Below are 22,567 nucleotides of genomic sequence, written 5' to 3' on the forward strand. Positions count from 1 at the left end.
CGGCGTCCCGCCCGCCTCTTCATTACGATTCGAGCTTTCTACAACATTCCGGGCGGACCAGTCCCGCGACCCGTCTGCCGACCAGTCCGTCAACCAGTCCACCGTCCATTTTGGAGTGAGAGTGAAACAACGGAGCGACTATTACACTTTGGCGGTAACAACTAAAGCTACAAAAGTATAACCAACTAAATGTAATAGTTTATTTTTAAACCAATCATCTTCGACCAACTAATATGGGGGCTTCTGGAAGAAATTTCGTTTGATATAAGTTGTCCTTGTGCACGTATTATAATACATACTGATTTTGATCATTGGCACTTAATAATAAAATAAATATATAAGTGTACCGAAAATGCACCCGTATTTATATCGAAATACCCACTAACATAACTACTTTTGTATTTACGGCTGTTTGTTTTCGAATTAAAGAAAAAAAAAATTCGCTACATTTTTTAGGTCCTGCCTGGCGCAACGGCGAGCATCGTGAATTTAAATAGGAGTTCCTGGGTTCGATTCCCGACAGGGGCTATTTGGGAATTACTAATTTCTGAATTTTCTCTGGTCTGGTCTGGTGGGAGGCTTTGGCCGTGGCTAGTTACCACCATACTGACAAAGACGTGCGATTTAGTGTTCCGGTGCGATGTCGAGTAGAAACCGATTAGGGATATGACTACCATTTTAGACTGCATTATCACTTACCACCTCCTGAGATTGCAGTCAAGGGCTAACTTGTAGTGGGATAAAAAAAAACAAAAAATATAGAACGGCATTATATCTTTATCCATACATCAACAGAGGCAGCTACTAGGGACTCCCTTTGGATAGTCGAGAAGTGAACGGCTTTTTTAAGTATCAGCATTTTAACAGGTTAATGCCCAAAAGTCGAGAACCTCTTAAAACCACTATTATATAATGATAATTAAAAACGCGTTTTTATGTAATCACATCGAATCAGATATAACGATATTATCGAATTAAACACATCAAGGTATGAGAAAATTCGACATGGTTAACACTGTTCAAAGTTTATATCACCTATCATAGCGGATCGTATCTCGATTTTTTGATGTTGCATAATGATTATCTTTTACCGTGGATAGATCGTGCCTTACTTGTCAAAGATGAAAGCGTTTTAGGTCCGGTGTTTTAACACGGTTGTACTAGTTTACGAGCATCTACTGCGATCCAGTGGCGTATATTACGAAAATTAAGCTTAATTTGCTATAATTCGCGAAAAGCAGGAGAATCTGTATGGTGTAATTTATAATTTCTTCAATGAATGAATACACTTTTATCGTACATCACAGAGAAAATTTACAGAGACACAAATACAACAGCACAATAAGGTAGAACGTGCAATTTCAAACTGAAAATCTTTATACTCCACACCAAACAGATCAAGGTTTTACTATGAAAAATTGTTGATCTCTTAACAATTATTCATTGTAAAGTCAATATCTCCTGAAGATGCTCCGGTTTCGGAGCGAAACGTGCGTAGAGTAGAGGTACATTGCCGAATATCTTTCTGGTGTGTAGTATAAAGATTGAAGAAATTAATTAACCCATACATCATCCTACTTTACGCAGAGTATCGCAAAATGAGCTTAATTTTCATAATATATCATGGAATTCCGCAAAGTAACGCGTGCTTCTATCTAATATCCAGTGACTTAAATCAAGATTTGGCGCCTTGTGCCGGTAAGATTGACCGCCCCATTATCATCATCATATCAACCCATTACTTGCCCACTACAGGCCACGGTTCTCCTCCCACAATGAGAAGGCATTCTCAAACGCGTGCGGATTTGTCCAAATCCATACGCTTTTGAGAATATTATGGAGAACTATCTGTCATGCAAGTTTCCTGTTGTCCTTCACCTTTGTTATCCTTCACTGTTAAAGCAAATGCTATTTTAATTGCTAAAACGCACATAACCTAGAAAAGTTAGAAACGTTCTGAGATTTGAACTCGGTCCCTCGTAAGTGTTAACCACTTGTCTATCATCACTGCGATAAATCGCAGTGATGATAGACAAGTAAACCCTATAAGTTAATCGACAAAAGAAAAACAAAAAAAATCATAAATAAAATCCAGTTTGTTGATTTGAATTATGTTAAAGAAGGAAGAAACTAAAAAGAGATAAACAAAGAGACAGACACAAGATCACGCTTGCTCTACGGATACGTTGGACACGCTGCCGCGCCTCGCAGCCTGTCGCCCCGAGACATGGCCTTTTGGCCCTAGGGTAAATACTGTTTCGCCATACTGTGATCGCCAACCCATCTGGCCAGCGCGGGTGGTGATTATAGGCATACCCTCTCGTTGGCAGAGGCTTTTAGTGCAATCTAAGCAACATCCATTCATAATATCTGTCTGCGGATTGGCACAGTGGGCAGTGACCCTGCTTTCTGACAGGAAAATGGTTGTGTGATGAACATAAATGTTTTTTAGTGTTTGGGTGTTTATTTATATATTATAAGTATTCATATATATTATCCTTCACCTTGTGGTTGATATTCCATCAACACGCACGAAACGTTTTTTATCCACGTTTCTGATACGTGCCTCTAAGATGTGGAACGCCCTCCCGGCAACTGTGTTTCCTGCCACGTATAATTTGAGTACCTTCAAGGCTAGAGTGAATAGGCTTTTTCTAGGCAAGCGTGCTCCAACCTAAACCTCATCATAGCTTTCTAATGGGCATGATTGTCGTCAAGCGCTGGCCTTTAGTTAATAAAAAAAAAAATTATTCATCAAAATATGTAGCAGTTATCTTTGTATAATTCAAGCTACGCTTACTTTGGGGTTAGATGCCAATGTGTGTATTGTCAAAGAAATTCAAAATATCGTTTTGGAACTTAGTAAAAGTGATCACAAAATATAATAGTTCCATGTAGCTGATATTGTGATTTTTTTTAGAGGTATGGCAGTTATACTAAAGGCACACCCCTAAACGTTTTCTACGTGACATCGTACCGGAACGCTTACCGGCACGTCCTTGTTGGTAGAGTTATAACGAAGCCACAGTCAAAGCTTCAAGACCAGATCCAGATCAGAGAAAACTCAGAAATTATAAATTCCTAAATTGCCGGGGGTCGAAACCGGGAAGATAAAAAAAACGGTTATATTAGGAACTCCTACCACTAAAAATTTTATAGATTCACATAATCTAATATTAGGAGTATTTATAAATTAATGAAACTTAACATATTCATTTTGCAGCGGTTTCTAAAACAAGTTCTAACAAACTAAGTTAATCTATCGATACAAAATTCTCATTAATTAAGATAGAGGACCGATTCGCTAATTAGAGTTAATGGACCGTTTATATAATTTATGTATTTCCTCTTCATTTCTTATGTCATTACTAATTAATATGCTAGTTTGTTGTCCTGTAGATATTCGAAACGTTAGTTTTTATAACGACCTTAATTAAAATTAATAGCTACCTAGGCCGTTTACCATAACTTTCTATTTAGATGATGACGTAAATGATTATAGGTTTTTTTTTAAATATTTTATATCGATCGCGTTTGCATATCTCATCTGCAATTTCTGAAGCATTTTTGGAAATAATTATTTTCCTTTCCAAGCGTTCTATTGTTATGGAACCCTTGGCTTATATATAGATCTCTTAATCACTTGACGTAGGGAAGTATTAAAAAAAGTGGTAGCCAGATACAGTTTCCCAGAGATTACAGACACGGCGGGCAAGCGCCATAGAGATTTTCCAAAGACTCGGAAGATATCATAGTGATCAAGAGTGTGCACTCTCTGTCCCTCAGTCCATAGTCCGAAGGAACGGCAGCTCCGCACCGACCGGAAAGAGTTCATATTCAGGACAGACTAATGAACGTGCTCTCAGAGGCACGCGAGTGGCTGGTCCTAAGAATTTATTGATAGAAAAACTCAATACTATAAGTTGACCCGACCCGGATATCGAGCCCACGATCTCGTGATCTGCAGTCGAACATGCTCACCCGTAGTCCAACGAGTCAGTTAAGATCCATGACCCAAATATAGGATTAATAAATGCCAAATGATAATGAAACATAGCGCCAGATAAGCTTTCAAAATTTGTTTCTCTACATTAAATTTAGATTTAACTAAGATAGGCTTAAACCCCATGTGGCTCACGCTGTGAGTGCCTTTATACAAATTATGTAAGTTATTAAGGTGCATATCGTACATATCGGTTTGTGTGTTGATGTAAAGGTTGAAGATTATTGGCGAGCTTAATCTACCTTGCGACACCTTGCGGATCAATATGAGAATGATCAGGCAACTTTTGTGTTTCCTCTCTCAGGGATTTAGTGCATTGACCCACGAACACTGCTTTAAAGCTCCAATTTGGGTTGTCAGGCTTTTTTTACAGTAATATGTGACGAGCAAAGCAAATAGACCACCTAAAGGTAAGTTCGACTATCACTTATTTATTATTATAATTAATTAGAACAGCTAGAAGCCAGTTACACTAATAAAATAAAAAAGGAACGGCCTAAAACCTCATTCTGATACTCAAGCATAAATTATACGACTGAAAAGGCTGCATGTTCAATTATCTTCATATACTCAGAGGAATTCTTCCGGACGGTGGATGATGTTGACATAAATAAATACCTACTTTATCACGCACATAGAAACTCCTAAATTGGTAGTCGGTTAAAAAGTTCAAATACTGATTCGTCATTGAATACGGATGTCGTTTCACGCATTTTTCCTCGTTAAAAGACAATTGTACACGCGTTTACATAGACGCAACCATTATGCAATACAACCTTCGCATGGGCCAAAGAAAATTAACAACGAATCTTACACCGAAAGTGAACCGGTGTTTGCGATGCCGGTTATGAGGCTGTTAAAAAAAGTAAAAGTTCCCTCAACCGATGACACTTATTAGTGCGTGTTAAGGTCGCGATTCGTGCTTATTTTTTGAACTAATTTGCAATTATGTGTGATGCGATATGAATGGACTTTCACGGAGGGTGGGACTGTGACGTTTTAAGAGTGATCGAGTGTTTTGTGAGTTCATGTTTAATTTTTTACACACTATACTTACATGATGTGAATAATTATTCACCAAATGGGTACTTACTTTATATTTAGCTAAACTCATGCGATATATACGTTTAAAATAAATGTAAAACTAAAGTTTATTCTATTATCTTCTTTTCCTTCTCGTGTGAAGGTTATTTTCTTTTGGTGTAGGTATTTGGAATGTGAACGATTCATTAATTTGTTTTAATACCTTTCCATTGGTTTAGAATTTCAACGAAGTTGTCATATTCTTTTATTTCGGTGGCCTTTCCTATTTTAACTTACCTACTTCAAATAAACACAACAGTTAAAATGAAATATTGTTCGTGCTAATAATTAAAATCAAATAAATCATTGATTACACTTTATTAAATTAGATACCGAAATAAAAAATATAACAACTTTACAAACTTTTGTAACTTAAGAAAACCAAAATATCTCTTAGGATTTAATCATCTTATTCTTTAAAATGGTCCATGTTTTTTTTGCAAATACTCGATTTATCGAATGATTTTGCGGTGTATCGTATTTAGTAAAGTTTATTTATAGTTTACTAACAGTTTTTTTTTAAATTTTCCGATGTTAATCTTTAATTTAACAACGATAAAAAAACTCTAATCCAAAACCTTCAGGTGGCATTCTTAATTTAGTAGTGCTATCCTTTTCGTTTACTTTCCTGTAGATAAGAATAGCACTACTAAATTCAATCTGCTATCTGAAGATTTTATTTTTTTATTAAGGGCACTAACATTATACATATTGACCATAATAAACCACCGTAATAAACTTGCACAATATTCTACACACTCACTTATATGTACATCGATAACAAGTGACAGCAAAAATAATCTTAAAGATAGGAAGTAATGGGTGTTCTGTACGTAATATCTATCTTAAGGGAGGGATCAGCGATAGGTAAGCGATAAGCTTTTTTTTACCGGTTAAGAGTTGTGAAATATGTCGATATCGTGATATTACGTTGTATTCAGAACATATGCGGGCTATCGGGGCTTGTTTTCCAAGATGCGTCCTAGCGAAAGGTATATGAAAGGTTTTTCGTGTTGGAATTGTACAATAACGGGATATCTACTTGGGACATAAAAAAAGATCGATCCGTTCAAGTAAATTACTGCAATTATTTTGGATTAGATTATTATTTTATTCGGAGCTTAGTTAGTTAGGACGTTATAGTTCAATAAAAAAAATATTGTTGTGTGTCGATAATTAAGTTATAAAACACAAAGTCACAAATAAAATAACAATAGCACCGGTAAATCTGTCGTGTAATCCAATCACTGGCCGTTCAAACAATGTCATCAGTGATTACTGCATTGTTTCTTGTTTGCCAGTTGACAGTCTGTTTCCTATTATTGTTGCGTAATTAGGGTAAGATGATGATGATAAAATTCCAGACGAGCTTATACAATTCGTATCGGAATGTACAGTTTGTCGAGCGAGAGCTTGAACAGTTATATTTAATAAATATTGTTTTTTGAAGTAAAAACTTTTTTAGGCGCGACTCGGGAGTAGCTCAGTTTTTTTTCTGACGGAAGTAACGCTTACGTCAGACGTCTCTATAGTTTCCGCTATTTAAAAATAATAATTTGAATTGGGAAGTATATGTCTTATACTCCACGCTTCTTGATATATACGCCAGCTAGTGGCAAATATCATAATCAATTAGGATGATTTATTTTCAATATTTTCAAACGGATCAATTGTGAATAGCAAAGTGAATAAAAATTCAACAGTTTTAAAAAAGATATTTTAAATTGCAAAGTTTTTTGAAAATCTCTAAATAAATTTTCTGACGATTGCGATATTCTATAACATTCAACGACAAGGTTATATTGACATTTGTTGATCTAACCTTCAATTTTCTACTCTCTATTATTCTATTTAACAAATGAAAATGTTTATAAAGTGTGAAAGTGATATTAATGAATTTTAAATGGAATATAAAATGAAATAGTGAATAGTAGATGTAATGGCGGAGTCCAAGGAACATTTTACTCTTTCATCAATAAATAATAACAAAAGTTTTACTTCAATCGCGCGTAAAGATTACACGCACACACTTTTTGATTTACTAGCAGAAAACCTTCTTCCTAAAAAAAATAAAAAGGTTAAAAGTGACAACAAGTTGTGGTTCTGACGTTATCCGTATAAAATACCGGAAACTTTAAACGTTGTTCATTGGATATCTTAATACCAAAGACCGGAACTGCAGGATTATTTTTATAACTCTTAACCCAGATAAGACGTGGAACCAGTTTTGACTGAGGCTCTGTTACAGAGCCGTTCGTATCTGACCTCCGCAACCCGTAAGCAAATAAAAAACACAATAGAATTTAGTTTAATTCACCCATTTATAAGCGATAGCTTGGAACAGTTCCTTTTTGAACAGAAAGTTTTTAGAAAGTTTAACATAGAGGCAATCGCAAATTTCTTTTAGGACATTTTACGACCTTCTACCGGATTTTCCTATATTTTCAAAATTAATATAAAATTTACGGAACCGACAGGATTTGAACCTGGCCCTCTTCGTCAATCGCGGCCTGAGCGCTTTGACCACTAAGCTACGGCACTCGTACCGTCGGTGTCGAAATGATTATATGCATTTTAATATCAGCCCTATAGCAACTGTAGCGCCATCTAGTACGAAGCATTGTAGTTTTGATCTTTCAAAGGTCCATATTAAAATGAGACCCTTTTAAAACAAGAGAACAGTCGGATTTTCCGATATTTACTTTCTTTTTCTAGTTTCATCCTTTTTATGCAAATTCCTGTGCAGTAATGGATTGATGATGAAGACTATGATAATTCATAGTCACAAATAATTAAGAACATCCGGAACCCATCATTCAGCCATTATTACATGTATTGTGTCCAAAAATAGTGAAAACGTGTGTGGTAATGTTGCTAGCTCAAGAACTCTTCCCCATTTTATGGTAAAAAAAATAGATTATTATAGGTTAAATAATTACTGACAACTGGTAAATGGAGTGAAATGACTAACTGCCTGTTCGAGAAACACTACTGGAGTGGAGTGGTTTTTGATGCTTAAATATTAGTCGTGTACGTATTTTAAGTCATGAAACTTAAAATTATTGAAGTAAAACTTCTTTAGGCGCGACTAGGGAGTAACTCTAATTCTTTTCTGACGAAAGTAACGCTTACTTCAGACGTTTGTGTAGTTTCCGTTACTTAAAAATAATAGTGTGATTTGTCGTAAGTATATGTCATATACTCCACGCTTCTTAACTTCTACGCCAGCTAGTGGCATACAGCATAATCAATAAGGATTATTTAATTCCAATATTTTCAAACGGATCAATTGTAAATAGTAAATTGAAAAAAAAAATCAACAGTTTAAAAAAAAAAATTAAAAATTCTGTAAATATTCTTGTTTATTTATTACTTTTGGAATAAATAAATTTTCTGAAGATTGCGACATTCTATAATATTCAATGACAGGGTTATATTGACATGTGCTGATCTAACCTTCAATTTTCTGAAATGAAAATATTTATAAAATGTGAAAGTGACATTAAAGAATTTTAAATATAATATAAAATGAAATAGTGAATATTAAATGAAATGGCGGAATCCTAGGAACATTTTACTCTTTCATCAATAAATAATAATTGAAGTATGTATTACTTTAATCGCACGTAAAGGTTACACTCACACACTTTTTTTTTTAAATTTTAATTTTATATTATTTTTAATAAACGAATGTTTGTTAATAAAGATTATTAGTATCATAGGTCCATATCTAGCATTCAGGCTATTTAACAAATTTGATCAAGATTGGTGTAGTCGTACCAAACAACCAAATAAAGAAATAAATATAAAAAAACAGAAATCTTCGCATTTATAATTTTAGTATCAACCAGCGATTTAGGTACTTCATACTCAGTACAGAGTGAAAACCGTTTTCTCAGCAAAGTCACTATTATTAAGTCTGTGGTAAAGTGGACTAGGTTGAGCGACATTTAACGTACCGTTAAATTGGCGTTACGTGCGATCGGAAACGTAGCCAATGGTACAAAGTCAAGGCCGAGCTTAGCGAACCGAGTAGAGTAGTTTGTACCTTAGATGATTTACGTGAAATTAATCAACGAGCTTTTACATTTCAAAGAAATAAATTTCGTAGGTGATTTTTTGGTATTTTCATGAATCTTGCGGGAATTGTATATTTTCCCGGAATAAAAAGCAGCCTATGTATTAACCCATTGTATAATCTATCTCCATTCCAAAATTCAGTCAAATTGGTTCTGTAGTTTTTGCTTGAAAGAGTAACAACATCCATCCTTACAAACTTTCGCATTTATAATATTACTAGGATTTTACATCAGGCTTATTATACTATCGCTTAAAATTGTATGATTATAAAATTGTTGACGCTTATTGTATGGACGTGTATGGAAAAGGTCATGAAACTGATAATTAATAGTTGAATACTTTTGTAAGCATTTTTAACTAGCAGTCACGTGATCCTTTTTAATTTATCTTTTTCTTAGTTCTAGTAAAAGAATACTCAGTATTGGATTTTTCTGTCAGAAACTTTTAATTAGTACCTACCAGCAGGGCTAGCACAGGCAGGGGACAAAAATTATATCCCCCGATTATATTGTCTGACAAGGGGTATAATTAACATGTCCACCTACTAAATTACGGGAACATGGAATAAAAGTAGTTTAGCCCTGTTTATTGTTTCGGATATATTAAATAATAATAAAATAAATAAATTTACTACGACAATACACACATCGCCACCTAGCCCCAAAGTAAGCATAGCTTGTGTTATGGGTACTAAGATGATTGATGAATATTTTTATGAATTATATATAAATAAATACTTAGAAAATATATATAAACACCCAGACACTGAAAAATTGTGGGAATCGAACCCACGGCCTTGGACTCAGAAAACAGGGTCGCTGCCCACTGCGCCAGTCGGCCGTCATATATTGTTTGGATATTATTCCCACTTTTCCGCCAGTGCTCTGGAAGTTGATAGCTGTGGGAGAAGATAATTTTTTATCCTTTCCCCGGGGAGAATATTGTCTCCTGCCCACGCTAGCCGTGACTTAGAATTTAGTACATTGCATTTATTACATCTTTATTACCAACACTACAATACTCTAAAGAGCACGCGGTTTTAGATATGATCACTAAAATAGCGATACTACAAAGCAAGGCTCTAATCGGCACATTTTCAATAGAACTGCTTAACATCAACACATCAAATAAAAAAAAATGGTTATATTAAAATCTGATAAAAGATAAGTTACGAAACGAAATTACTCGCAATTTTGGTGTTTATGAAATCAGATTCATAAACACCAATTCAACTTATTCTTCTTAATGTTTAACGAGCAAATTTTACAACAGCCTACTGACAAATACCGAACGAAAATTGGTAGCAAAATGAGCGGAAAAGAGTAAAATATTCCGTCACAGAAACCAGACTTTAAATTTCCATTTAATAAACACCAATTTACTGACCTAATCCTTAAAAATGCTTACCAAAAAAATAAGCGAATCGACGGTAATATGATATTGAAATCTGTAAGTGATTTTGGACAGCAACCGACCGGAAGAAATTCCAAATTGCTCGCAAAAAGAGCATATCATCGACAAAACCAGGCTTCAAATTTCTAATCGGGCTCATAAACATCAGCTTTAACGTCTGCGGAGTGTCGACCAACCGAACCGCAAGTAGGGCGTAGAAAACGCCGGCTGTTTATTAGTAATCCAACCACGCACCTGCCACCGCTTCGGTTTAGCTTCCTGCCACAGGTGACAAAAAATAGATCAGTGTGCCAGGATATTTGTTTGGCTCTCGTAGCTATACCTCCGACGGGTACGATAATAAAGAAGCATTCTTAGGAAAAAAATATTTTTTTTTGGTCTTGGAGATGACTCGCAGAACTTCACACCACTCTAAAATGTTTTTTTTTTTTCTAGAGCGGGCAGTTGGCCAACGAATTAGTTTGGCCATCCAAAGGGGCAATGCTGCCAGCATCTTAGGAACTGTACCTCGCTGCGGTGGTTTCGAAGACGTTTTAGATTTTATTTAGTTTTGAATAGTTTATTTTACGTTATATTCATAAAACAATTAATTTAAAGAATAAATAAATACTTTTGAGAACTTATAATGTAACCGATCAATCCTGGCAGTTCTTATACGAAATTAAAAATTTACAGTTCTTCTATTTAGAACTATTAGGTTTTCCTAATTTTCTTAGAAATAAGCATGGGCGGTAGTTCTTTCGGCTTTCAGCTTTTCGGCGTTCTTTCGGCACGGCTTCGCACGTGTGCAATGTTTGTACGTGCGTATGTGATTTGAATTTGTTTTTGGGGAGTTTGAATGCATTACCATTGCGGATTTTTGTGTAGACTTTTTAAAGTGTGCAATACCGAAGTAGATTATTTTTATCTATCTCTTAGGGTTTAGGCAGCGTTTACAACGTAAGCGCAAAAAAATGTGTCTATGTACGACTCTAAAATTATACTATATTATGCATGTAATATACTTATAAACCTTCAAATTTAATCACTCCAACTACTAAAAGAACCGTATTAAAATCCGTAATTTAAAGGGACAGATAGAATGCGGGAAGCGACGGGTATTATTTAAATAGTTTCACTTGAAATTGAGGCCTGGAAATACATTTGTGTATTTCAAAGGTTTTCATTATAATCACAAAAATTAAGTTTTATCTACCAATCACCACCTCTTGGGTAATCGGATTATGTAACCAGCCTTAAAGTTCATCTGTTTAAAAAAACATTAAGATACATAATCTGTAATTCTGGTTTCAAATAAAATACGTGTAATGTAGCAGGTCAGATAGGACGTTTATTGCACTATCAAAATTTATTATTTACTTCACCTTGACTTCCATTAATTAGTATGTTTTACTTGTTTATGCGTGGGAATGGTTTCTTATGTTTCAAAACAACTATAACAGTCTTATTACAGTTTTTGAGGAAGCTGGAAAACTTGCTATAGGAAATCCTTGCTAATTTGAAAATCGTAAGAACTCTCGGTTGTGAAAACAGTTGACTTTTTTTTCTTCTTCTTTTGTTTTTAAAATCTTCTAATATATCTACGGAAGGATAGCCAATTATTCAGATTTATCTAATTGCCGTGGATTTAGCCCACTGCTCTGTTCTGATTAGGGCTATGAGTTTAATATAAAAGCAATATCCCTAACAGATTGGCTGATAACCCTCTTAAATTTCAGCATAACATACCAGTAGGTGATAAATAAATAAAAAAATATACTACGACAATACACACACCGCCATCTAGTCCCAAAGTAAGCGTAGCTTGTGTTATGGGTACTAAGATAACTGATGAATATTTTTATGAATAATATACATAAATACTTATAATATACATATAAACACCCAGACACTGAAAAACATTTATGTTCCTCACACAAACATTTTCCAGTTGTGGGAATCGAAGCCACGGCCTTCGACTCAGAAAGCAGGGTCGCTGCCCACTGCGCCAATCGACCGTCAAAAAGATTGCTTTCCAGGACTAACTTGTAGTGGAATAAGAATTAAAAAACTGTTTACTGTAAAACGCAAAACTTTCCTTTCAAATATTTTTTTTTGCCAGACATTACTTCCGAATTACAAAAATATACTTGTGACATAACACGACGTAACAACAATTTGGTGTTTTATTGCCCGTTTGTGTCTACTTTGCACACAAATTGCCGAGATGAGTGTTGTGAAACCTAAATACCTCGTAATGCACTCCATTATGTACATTATGCATGTAAATGTTTATTAAAACGTAAAACATAAAGCCAGACAAAATTTACTTTCTATTATACATAATTAATGATTGATTTAATTTAATTAATATCTATCTAATATTTTTGTTTATGCACCACAAATAGTTAGGACGATTAACAGGAAAACAGAAACTCAAAGAAGTGGGATTTAAAAAGCTTAGTAATTATTATGGACGCTTAGTAGCGCGGTGGTTCGATTATCATAAAAACAAACAAGAATAAACACATCTTATTATTTTTAATAACGTAATCGTTTTTATCTATAACAATAATATGTTCTGTAACCAGCACAGGGTTCTTGACCTGTGTATGCATAAAGGAGGAATATGGCATAAAATGGAAAAATACTTCCCCTTTATGAGTTATGTACAAACAATTTAGGGTAAGCAGTGCTTTTGTGCTTGTATGAAGTGCTTCACTGTGTGTAATCATTATATGTTCTATATAATATAGAACATAAAATGATTATAGATCATTTCTGATTACATCTCTTAGAATAAAATCAGATAACCTTTATTTACAGTTTTATCTATTAATTCAAACAAAATCTACGACATATTTTATAGGTAATTTAATTTTATAAAAAGTAAAAAAAAAAATAGTTAGAAAATTACGTATACTTAAGACGTTAATCATTATTCTCAGCTAGCCCTAATAATACCTAAAAACCTAATTTTCCGAAAAACCTAACACCCTGAATTTAAATTAAATTAAATTTAGTTATTACTGTTGCGTTATTCTTATAATAATACTAAAATTATATAATTAGTATGCCTTATTGGATTAACATTATTGCTCGAACCATTCGATGGTATTAGCAAAGAATTACAATATTAAGCCCTGTGCGGATTGGTGGACTCCACACGCCTTTAAGAACATTTTCCAGAATTCTCAGGCTTGCAGGTTTCATCACGATGTTCACCGTTGAAGCAAGTTATATTTTAATTACTCAAAACGCTCATACTCGTAACATTTTAAATTAATTTAAAAAAAAACTAAGTATGTGGAATTTATTTTACCAAATGTAAAGAAAGTTAATAAAAATATAATAAATGGAGAATCACTAAAAATGGAAGATTCCACAGTTTTTCTGGGCATGACCTTGGATTGTAAGCTTCAGTGGGGTACCCATATAGATACACTAGCAGGTAAACTAAGCTCGGCTGCCTACGCCGTCAGGAAAATTAGACAGATTACTGACGTAGAAACAGCAAGACTTGTTTACTTCGCGTACTTTCATAGTGTGATGTCTTACGGGATCTTATTATGGGGCAAAGCTGCTGATATTGAAACTATATTCATATTGCAGAAAAGAGCTGTACGGTCAATATATAAACTTAAATCACGTGAATCCCTCCGTGAAAATTTTAAAGAAATTGGTATACTTACGGTAGCCTCACAATATATTTATAACAATATAGTATTTGTAAGACAACATATTAGTCTTTATAAACAAAAAGTGGATATAAACAGTCGACTTACAAGAAATGGTCATAAATTAGTGACATCTGCATATCGTCTGCGAAAGGTGCAGAAGTCATTTGTGGGATTGAGTATACGCTTTTATAATATGATTCCTAAGGTAATTTTGGACCTACCAATGCATAAGTTTAAAGAATGTGTTAAAACACATTTATTACAGCAAGGTTATTATACAATTGATGAGTTTCTTAATGACAAGGTTGCTTGGAAGCATCCGCCTCCGCTTTCATCTCTCACAAGATAGAAAAATGAATGTTAAAATGTAAAATGTAAATTTTTGATGTTGGAAAAGAGCAACTGCTGAGTTTCTTGCCGGCTTCTTCTCGGTAGAATCTGCCTTCCGAACTGGTGGTAGAGTCACTACACACGGACAGACTTGACGTTTCAAAAGTGCTTATATTAGGCCTACTTGAAATAAATGAATTTTGAATTTTGAATTTTTTGAATTGAAAAGTTATAGGTGAGGCGTTCTGGGCCCCCGAAAGTGAAGTCGTGCTCCCACCCACTGAGCTATCACCGCAACAAAAAGTAATAGCGTAATGTTAAACACTAAATATACCATACCGACAATTAATTAGCGAAACTTCGAAAACTTTAAAAGTACAATAAAATTAACGTTTACTCACCTGATTAAGTATCTAAGTTTAAGCTTTACATAATGAGATGCGATTTTCTTAATGTTCTGCTAATTTTATTGGGTGTGAACGTATGAGAATATGTTATAGTAGTAGTACCTACGTACCTACGTTTATGGCCAATGAATCAACATGTTGGAAATGGAAAGATAATTTGAATATCGTGTGCGATGAATACCAAAATTTAGAAGGGTTGAGTGACATGGTTTTTTTAGCCTTTCGGTCCTATCAATGCAATTTTAGAAAAGATTTTTAAACATTTGATAAATTTCTTAATAATAAGGTAACTTGGAAGCGGGCTGCTTAACAAATAATAATTCACACAATCATCAATAGCTGGACTAAAGGCCAACAGGAAGGTTTTCCAATGATCTGAAAAAGGCTGAGTTTCTTGCCGGCTTCTTCTCGGTAGAATCTGCCTTCCGAACCGGTGGTAGAATCACTACAAACAGACAGACTTGACGTTTCAAAAGTGCTTATATTAGGCCTACTTGAAATAAATGAATTTTGATTTTGATTTGAATCAACAACCTGGGCAGACGGGTCGGTGATCGCAGTAGATGGTAATAGAAGCATAGATGATGCCATTGCACGTTCTCCGTTATATGCCCTTGATCACCTCGTACGACACCCGCGGAAAGAGGCGTGGTGACAACTGTATTCTTAGCTGTATACCTTCACCATATCGCACAATTACAACCATAATTCACATATTACAGATTAATGATTGATATACTTTAACGATGGACGAGGGTCTTAAGGTAATGGAATGACGACCCCGCACCGGTAAACGCAGCGTTGGTCGACGCCACCAACGAGGTGGACAGATGACATCAGGCGAGTCGCTGGGAGCTGCTGGAGGCAAGCGGCCCTGGACCGTTGATCATGGTACTCCCTACAAAAGTCCTATGTCCAGCATTGGACGTCAATTGGTTTTTGTTTTTTTTTTTTTTAAATAAATAAATAATAAATATACTACGACAATAAACACATCACCATCTAGCCCCAAAGTAAGCGTAGCTTGTGTTATGGGTACTAAGATAGCTGTTGAATATTCTTATGAGTATAATTCATATAAATACTTATAATATACAGATAAATACCTGAAAAACTGACACTGAAAAACAATCATGTTCATCACACAAACATTTTCCAGTTGTGGGAATCGATCCCACGGCCTTGGACTCAGAAAGCAGGGTCGCTGCCCACTGCGCCAATCGGCCGTCGTTGATGATGATGATGATGATACGTACGATAGACGTTTAAAGTGCTTATAAAGTTACCTGCTTTTAATAAATTAATTTTGAATTTGAATTTGAATTTTTATTACTCTCCGTACTTTTAACTAACTCTATGTTAAAAATCAATTTGATTGGTTAGCTATGCAAAGACAAACAAACACACTTTCGCATTTATAATATTAGTATGGATAATAAGAGACCAAATCCATTTATGTATGCTTGGGATTGGTGAATAAATAAGAGAAAACTGAACGCGCTGTCCACTTGACAGGTTGTTCTTAAGTCTTTGTCCACTATGAGCTATAAATTTCACGTACTTTTAACTGTCGACAATCATAAACAAGGTTGCAATACCTGACGACCTCTTATATGAGACAAGACTCATCGTAACGATCCAGTTATAAATGATATTTGGAGTCTATTTTCGGTTATAATCAATTTATAGTCAACTAGACATATTAAAACATGCCGTTAAATCAAACCCATTATCTTAAGCAATAAAAACGAATTTAGGTGATTTATTCTTACTCATTTTTAAGTATTTATAGTATGTTATAGTATATTTTAGTTTATTATTTTTTATATTTAATATTATTTTATGTGTGTAATCTGGATGAGTATTGGTGTGTAATTCTCTTGGTTTTTCTTAATCCTTAGGTTGCCTGGAAGAGATCGCCAGCGATCGCTTCTCCCTTAGTAGCGTCTAGACGCTATGTTTTCTACGATACGATACGATGTATGACGATAAGTATCCTACTTATTAAGTTTACTCTTGTACTCTCCATTTTTTCTTTTGGTGGTGTACAAATAAAATGAATAAATAAATTTATTAAAATGCAACCGCTGAAATGTTCGGGTACGTTTGCATGCGGAAATGCATTTACAGTACTCGTAGCAATAAATACTATCCTTAGTATTAAAGAAAAATCACTTTCTGCTCCAGTTGTGCAATTTTTGGCAGCATTTTATTGAAAGAGTGTACCTGATCATGTATATTCTAATTTAAAATTTGAACCATCTTTAGTTTACTTCACAAAAGATAAAGAAAAATATCAAAGAATGTGGTGTTACCTGCGATGAATAAGTACACCTACCTAATTGCAATAAGCGTTTCTTAGATTCCTGCCTTTTAACTAACTCTAAAGTCAAAAAGTCAAGTCGATTGGTTGCTTAGCTAGGGTGTGAATGAAGGACAAACAAACGTACAACCACACTTTTGCATTTATAATTGATCATTTAAATTGTAATGATAAATATTTTTCCGTTGTTCTGAGAACCAACCAGGGAGGTGTTAATACATACAATGTTACGCTCGTGCATTGTCTATACTCCATGGCAATGCGCATGTGCGATGGTCTGCTACATTCAATACCATTTATATAAAAATGCTAAAATTAGTAATTATTTTAGCTCTAAAAAAGTTCCTACCGAATTTAAGAATTTTGTTCCTAAAACTTTAACATACTTTTTATGAAATATTTTGATATCGAGTTATTATTTAGTACATAATTAATTGCTAATGCTTATTCATAATTCAGTCTTATTTCTTCCGGAAATTTTATTTTGATAGCTTGATTCTAGCTTAGTATTTCTCCGTTAGTGTATAACAAGCTGAAATATAGAGTTCCGTTCGCGAATTCCACGTCGCTTGTCTGACACACTTCCTCGTGTTAAAGCTTTTACGCAATTCGAGAAAGGATGTATCGATATTGAGTAATGGTGATATGATATGAACTGCGAATACCTACACTAATTCGTTTTTATGCAACCCTGGTACCTATCTCCTGTGGAGTTAAATTTTTTCTACCAGGATACCAACTTTCTTAGATTTTATCATATGAATGAATATAGAAGTTTCTGAAGATTTATGGAGATTTATAACTCAATATACGGATAATAAATCACACTAAGACATAATTGGAAACGAAAATTTTTCCCCAATAATATTATTAATTTAAAATATTATTAATGTTTCTATTTTTTAATAGCTTGCTTGAAAACAAATGTTTTAATTTTTGAGGACGAACCTAATTTAAAATTAAATGCTTTAAAAGCTCTACAGTAATAAGATTTAATAGTGAACTTAGATTATTTTATTGCATAGGAATAATATTAGAAAACCGGTCAACATTATTTGGTAAATTATTATTATTATGCACATATAAATTATTAACACCAGTGAGTTTTACATAGAATATTAATTTCCTGTCATTAGTAAAAGCTTCCAAAATCAATAGCTTAGGAACGCACACAAATCATACTTTCACTGCCGAAAGTTTATTGCACTTAACGAAATATTTAAAAATGGAACGTACCCAAAAACTGAGCCTCATGGTATCCGAACACTATCTGTGGCTGAGGAAAAAAAAATTAAACTGTCAATGTCAACTGTCACAACACTTGCGCGGGCGCGCGCGTCTTCACAACTGAGGCAAAGACTGCCTCGCATTCAGCCTCCCCCCTAAAGAAAGTCAACCTTCACAGTGTTATGTAAATGGAGAGGTGAGTCTCGTCGAGAGGGAAATTGGGATAAGGTCGTTTGTGTGATTTTTTTACCTTTTCTATGATGTTATGGTTGGTTATGTTTGTTACGGCTTTTTTATAATCACGGAATGGTTTGGATAGTGTTAGATGTTTATTATATCATTTGCAGCTATGAGAACTTTATTTGGTATTTTACTTTGATTCTTCAAAGGTATCGAATCAATTAAATGTCTGATTGATAGCAGTATTTATAGTAGCGTAGAGGGTCCTTGCTTTTTTATGCTTCTCTCTTATGAGAGAAGGATTGATGACCCAGTTGCTACTGGATTCTTAAGGGCAGCTTGAGAAGTAACGATAGTTATGAAGAGAGCAAAAAAAGTAGTTTTTAGATTGGTACATTACTTTGTGTATAAGTACACTAAGTAACCCTTTTTCTTAACTTCTTGTCGTTTGATACCTAAAGCTATCGCTTTTAAACGATAAGGCCGCTTATTGTACTTTCGTTTTCTTTTAATTGTATTTGTTATTGCTTTTTATATGGTTCAAGATAAAGTGTATTTTGATTTGATTTGGTTTAAAGGTCATATTTTAAGTAACAAAGGTTTTATTTAATCCACGTTACTGTTACTTTTATTATATAGTACCTTGGCCTCTTACTACATGTAATTTTTACTTCATCATATCAACCCATTACCAGCTCACTACAGGGCAAGTGTCCCACCAAGAGAAGGGGTTAAGGCTGTAGTCCACAATGCTGGCCCAGTGCTGATTGTTGGACTCCACACACCTTTGAGAACATTATTCAGAACATTATTCAGAACTCTCAGGCATGCAGGTTTCCTCCCGATGTTTTCCTTCACCGTTGAAGCAAGTAATATTTTAATTGCTTAGGATGCAAATAACTTCGGGTCGGGATTCGAACTCGGCCCCCCGGAAGTGAAGTCGAGGTCCCCCAGTTTACTCACTGGGTGTCACCACTTCAATTCAATTTGAACTTATATCATACCTATTAAATATCCTAGATAGTGCTTTTTTGATTCTGGATTTCCCTCCTAATAGATACAAAATCTGTAAAGAAACATTCTGGAAGCGAAAACAGGCAGATATCACTCAATAAAACAACCTGACATAACTATTACTTCATTTCAACACCTCGACTTATAAAAGACTTCAACGCGCGCTGTTAAATTAACTTAATAACTTTAATGCGAGATCGTGATCAATCAAATCGAATCGTCTGAAGATGTAAAATAAACTGAGTATTTATTTTGATGATAAAATAATATTTTAATCTTCTTGTTTGTAACATATCAATTATATTGACCAAATAATTAGAGAATGACGTTATTTATACGAGAAAATGAATTTTGAATATGATAACTAAGGTAATTAAGGCGATGAACCTTGAAAAAAGAATATGGTATCATCTTGTAAGATTACTTTCACATTTTTAAGAGTTCGAAGTCTATTTTGAAAGTAGAACTTAAAATAGTAGCGCCCAGATAGTTGGCGCGAAAAAATATACTATAATTTTTTTCCATTTTCTTTACGCCCTAACTGAGCAACGAGTTTACTGGATTTTTGGTATAGAGTTAGCTGAAAAGACGTGGAGTCCTAAACCTAGACTACTTTTCTCCCCATTAGACAAATGGGTTCCGAAGTGTTTTGTAAAAACCGCATTATTTAAAATTAAAATAATTGGTGCTAGACGAAAGAATACGCATAACGTATCTAGTATAAGTACGTGTTTTAAACGCTTAAATAGTTCATAGTCGCAAACAATGTGAAAATAAACAAATCGGGACATTCATTCATCATTGAATACCTCATTTCTTTAACAATACTTAGACAACGGAAAAAAATTGAAATACTAAATGAAAAAAATTGAAAAATGCCAGCGAAATCTTCAGAATCGCGACGCACCAATGTACGCTGCGGGTGTATAGTACGTGTGTAGTTTTAGAAGTAGCCGACGCCCGCCTTTCGATATGAATCAGTGATCGCTTTATATTTTTTCATCAATTACCATAGCACTTTTTTGACGAGTAGTTGTTGGACCTTTGACAGGGTTGCTTCACATCAATAAGTGTTTCTGAAGCCTAACGAAAATGATTTACCAATCATGTTACGTTTGCGCAATTGAAGATTGTAAGATGCATTCAATTAAATGAGAATGTATTACACTTATCCCCAGTTTAAACTGGGGAAAATAATCTAATATAATAAAAGAAAACGTTGACAGCAATCAATTTTAATCGTTCATCAGCAACTTTGATGAACTTTTAACAAACCCAATTTTGTTTATTAATTTTATCTACTGGTCTCCTTAAATTGTGTTAGTAAATTCAGACCCAATCTGGAAGTAATCACTTATATATGAATAGAGATAAAATATAAAACACGGGTTCCTTTGTTTAAAGTAGAGCAAAACGTTATGTCTGTTGTTACCCTACTTAACTACTAACCAGTACCACTTATTATTAGGTGTTCAGATTCTTCCTGATAAAGTAATTGATTGGATCAATAATATGATCATCGGCTATTCAGAAACTGGGGATAAATGTCTAGAATGTTATGTATGTTACATCAAAGCATTTTTTTATATATTCATTCAGATTAATTTGTTTTTATTTATTTTACTCTTTTTAGTAAAAGATTTGTGACCTCAATCGACGATAAAGTAATGTTACATTTAAGAATGTACTTTAAGCAACTGTTAGTGGCTTGTATTAAAGTTTGTTTATTGTTATTGGTGTCTCTTTAGAATATTTTTTTTCTCAACCCGTAAATTAAATTTCATGGCTTTTTAAAGGCTATAAATACACGGACACCAGCTAAGGAAGTAGAGGACCTGTTATGACTATGAAAAACGTGCTTACCTTAGTATATAGTGGGTACTAAAATGGCAACTTTGTTATTATTTCTACATATTTATTTTTATAAAATATCACAAACAAAATAGGATTTAAAATTCAGCTAAGCAATTAAATGCACAATTTCAACAAAAACACCTTAGTCAGTGATGACAGTTTGTACAGAGAAATTGTGGACACTTTAATGGCAAACGGTCAACTGATGACAATTTGTACAGGGAAATTGTGGACACTTTAATGGCAAACGGTCAAGTGATGACAATTTGTACAGAGATATTGTGGACACTTTAATGGCAAACAGTCAAGCTATTAAACTGAGCCGTTTCTTTAATTCCTTATTCATTGAAACACAGACAGCCGCACATTAAATAAAGACATAACCGGACAAAGCGTTTATGAAATACATTAGGGACATAGATCCCGATTGTTATCCGACTGGACTGGCTGTCATTATACATAATATATTAAATGATGTCCCTAGAGATTTGAAGTCCCTAATATGACAAGCGAGTTTCTCTGGAACTGTCATGATAGTAATTATATTTTTAGTTCTTTAAAAACGTCTTGTATATGTCAATGGGTACGTTTTTATGAACGTGGAGAAGTGCCAGTCCGGATAGGCAATGACCCCCATGACCCCCCCAGGGGGGGCCCTGGATCCGCCGTTGTGTTTATGTACCAAGGACTCTTACAAAGCGTTTTGCTTCCTCGTTCCTAATTCGCACCGAAAAGATTTGGAATGCCCTTCCGGCTTCCGTTTTCCCTGGTTCCATCAAATCTATATATTAAAAAAAAATATTATCCAATTTTTTTTATTTACGCCTGATGTAAAGCAATGATGCGGTCTAAGTTCGGGCGCGCTTGCCTAGAAAACGCCCCTTCAATCTTGCCTTGAAGGCATTCAAGTTGTATGAATCAGGAAACACCGAAGCCGGAAGAAGCCAATTGTAATAAAAGAGTTGCTTTTTGTTTCCATCTAATTGAAATTCAC

The sequence above is a fragment of the Pararge aegeria genome, chromosome 21, assembly GCF_905163445.1.
Source record: "Pararge aegeria chromosome 21, ilParAegt1.1, whole genome shotgun sequence".
NCBI classification, from domain to species: domain Eukaryota; kingdom Metazoa; phylum Arthropoda; class Insecta; order Lepidoptera; family Nymphalidae; genus Pararge; species Pararge aegeria.